The sequence below is a fragment of the Haplochromis burtoni genome, unplaced genomic scaffold (genome assembly GCF_018398535.1).
Source record: "Haplochromis burtoni strain Fernald_Lab_line unplaced genomic scaffold, NCSU_Asbu1 Contig_58, whole genome shotgun sequence".
In the NCBI taxonomy this organism is placed as follows: domain Eukaryota; kingdom Metazoa; phylum Chordata; class Actinopteri; order Cichliformes; family Cichlidae; genus Haplochromis; species Haplochromis burtoni.
In genome coordinates, this window is record NW_024582419.1 from 2,440,142 (window position 1) to 2,444,037 (window position 3,896).

The following is a 3,896-nucleotide window of genomic DNA, read 5'->3' on the forward strand; positions in this document are numbered from 1 at the left end:
CCCCCCCCCCCAAGCCACGCCATAAAAAAAGAAGTTTGAATTCAAACATTATAATTCATTAAACAGTGAATTAATGTCAATATTTGACGTCATGCCATAAATAGGATCACATGACGGGCCTAGTGGAGGTGGTGGGGAGCTGTCCAGTGCTGAAGTTTGTGTTGGGGGTGCTGAAATATGACAGTCATGCTTTCTTCTAGAAAAAAATGGATCGTTTCTCTAGAGGCAACAAAGAGATGTTTCAAGGACTTAAAAAGCTGCTATGTGCTAATCGTTTTTCCTTCCTGTTTTTCAAATGTCCGCCTCTGCAGAGGAGATGAGGCTCAGTTACACAACCACATATCTAAGTATTGTTCAGAGCCTGAACGTGAACTTGCTGAAGGATCCATACTGAATGGACGTTTTGGGTTGTACTCATAATTTTAGCTTTTTGCCCCACAATCTGACCTCTACAGAATAATAGCACAATTCTATTGATAGATAGATAGATTTTTGTGACAGCGTTTCTTATTTTTACTCATAAACTTTCTAAAAGGGGTTATTTAACACATATTACAGATAATCAATTGGAAGTTTCCTCAACCACAAATAAACCACTGGTGCAAAGACACAGGATATCTGAAAACTTACAATTCAGGGACCCTTAATGACAACTTGGGGTTTCACTGATGAGCAAAACTGTGTACTATGAGTACTTTTTATACATGTTACATTAAGTTTCATTAACTATTGTCTTTGGGAGCTATCCGGTGCTGAAATATGGCTTCACGACTCTGTTGAGAAAGCTACCTAACTGCACAGAAAATAATGCTTAACTCTTTACTTATTTCACTTTGCACTCACAATATCAGACATTTTATTAAGCATTTGAGTCAGAATCACATTGTTGAAGCAGAGCTTTGGCTTTGCTTGATACAGTTACTTGAAATTGTTTAAGTCATAAGTTAAAAACCTGATTGTGGAGAGAAAATAAACTGCTTATATTCTCCACTTAAAAATATAATTACAAAACAACAATATTGATGCAACACCATACTGTTGAAGCTTGTCAGCGTGGAGCTACTCTGTGTAAAGGAATTTGGTTGAGTGGTTCTCAGCCTAGAGGAAAAGACACTCCAAAAGGTCAGAAGATAATGAGGCAGGAAAGAAGAAAATACAGAGTTCTGCTCTGCTTTATTCTAACTGTTCCTTTTGTGGTCACACATTTGATCCTTTTATCTATTTAGGGCTTTAAGGGTTATTTTAATGAGATCATCTGACAAACATACACCCTAAAAATGTCTTTCTGATATACTGTATTCAATCTGTATTCAATGAATGAGAAACGTGTGACATAAAGAGAGTGAATCTACAACAGTATCTGAATTTTAAAGAGAAAAACATTACTTTTTTGGGTAAAGTCTTGATCTGAAAATTTAAAACTGACTACAGCTGTCAGAGAATTAAAAATTTAGAATAATTTTCTGTGAAATGTAAAGTTGCTGAAGTGCTAAAAGTCCTTAAATGTGCAACTCTATAAGAGATTTGTGGTTTTCTTCTCATTGAGACTACTTTTACCGTTTGGGCACTATTCATTTGGAGTCAGCTGTGTCCGCTGTCCGCAGAGGAATCAGAAACGTGTTGAATCTGTATTGGGTGATTCAGACCAGTCGATGCTCTTGACGTCATGTGACGGTGGGCTTAGTGCAAAAATAACACAATGAATACATAAAATTTATAGCAAAAAAATCCCCATTTTATCTGAAAATACCTATTGGAGCCGGGTTTTCTTCTTGTTCTTGGTGAGCACTGCGCCCCAGTGGCTATCAAAAGACAGTGCACTGTGTCATATTAGGGGCCCCAGTGATTGTAGATTGGCACAAAAAGTCAAATGCACAAGAAATCTCAACATAAATGCAGACGTGTCATTGCAATTATTTGTAATGTTGTTTCAATCATACTTTAAGCAATTGTTTTACTGTATTTACTGTTTGTTTTTGAGGGGTTTAATGGTGGATCACCTGCCTTTCTAACCTTTAACAGTTAAGATCCTTTGAAGCTCCTTCCTGTCATAAACACGGTGGAATATTAATAAACTTGCTACCCTGAACAGTCATTTAATTCTTTACTGTCCGTATTTTATGTTCAACTGTAAACTGTTTAAAATTATTGTTTTCTTTTGGTCCAGATTTTATTGTAGCAAACAATCATTAAACCCAGTTTCCAGTATTCAGATAGCACATATTATATTTTATATACTGTAAGTAGCGAACGAAGTTACAGTAAAAGAAAATATGCTCTTGTTTGATTAGAAGGGTCAGCAAACAGGAGCTTCCCTTCACACTGTTTAATATCTCCTGCTTGGAAAGAGAGATCTGAACAATCACAGCGGACCACGATGAGCTTTATCACCCCAAACAAGACAAGAGAGGAACATATGACTCATTCTAATTTTAGCACTGTTAGCTTTTTATAGCGCCTTCTGGTGCTGACATGTTGTGTTGAAAGAGTTTTATTAATGTTACAGTCTCACAGTTCAAGTACTCAGCTTTTACAATGACAAGTGTTGACAGAATGTGGCAGACGTGGCTTTTGAAAATCTTATTTGTAAGGTGTACATGTCTGTATCAACAGACACACTGTACACATTCAGCTTCCTTATGTTAACAAAAGCTGATCCTAATACTGTAAACCATAAAAATGTAAGGTTCATTCCTTAGACATGTCCTTATGCATGGGCTATAGTTCCAACTAAAGGGGTAATGAGTTATCCCTCATTTCTTTATTTTTTGCAAGGAAAATGGGAAATGGGTGCAGGGATGTGCCACTCTACATGGAAATATAGTATATAATGCAAAAAAAAAAGATATTACACAGTTCTAATGAGCTTGGAAGTCAATTACCACTTTTATTCTTCAATACAGCCTGAACTCTGAAAAAGAAAGCTTTAAATCAGAAGTACTTGACTCCATTAGCAAACCCTAGCTACTAGAATAGAAAAAGTTTTAATCCATCCAGACCGATCCGGTTTCATCAAAACCAGAAAACTTAGTAAGTCTCACCTCTAAACACCATATAAAAAATTCTATCATCAGAGGCAGAAAAGGCATCTGATAAAGTTAACTGGACATTTCTATTCAGCACTCTACACAGACTGGGTTTTGGAGAGTAGTTCATCGACTGGATAAAAATATTTACACTTCACCCAAAAGAACAATCGCTACAAATGGGGTCACATCACAAATTTCACTCTTCACTGGGGAACCAGACAAGGTTGTCCACTCTCTCCATCTTTATTCACCATTTTCATTGATCCATTTATGCAGCAATATGCCAAAATATCCCAATATGCCAAAATTACTCTATCTACAAGACCCACATAACTCATTACAGGAAACTTTCAATATAATTATCAACTTCTCAAAAATCTCTAACTACACAATAAACTGGGATAAATCATCCATTCTGATGCTTTTTGAGGAGGCCTGGGATTCTGCAGCTCAGCACCCCTCCCTCCCGCTTCATACTGGCAATATTAAATTTTTAGGTATTAACATTTCAAACATTTAAAAAAATGACATTTCTTTATTTTTTTTGCCTGTCCCGTTTGGCTCTTTTGCCACCAGAATTATTGTCTAAAGGCAAAGAAAGATGCCCAACGGATTTACTTTACCAAATCGACCAAACCCAGCCTTGCCGTATTGGTCTATTGATTCGCCTTTTGTTGTTTATTTTATTTGAACCTGCTAAATACGGGAAAGACTTGACTGGGGAAAAGAAAGGGGAGAAAGAAAGAGGGAAAGAAAAACAGCAGGGAAGAGGGACGAGGATAAAGGGCAAAAAACAAAAACCAACAAAATAAGATCACCTGTTGAGAAAGAAAAAAGAGAAAAAAAGCAGGAAAAAAAGAGCAACAT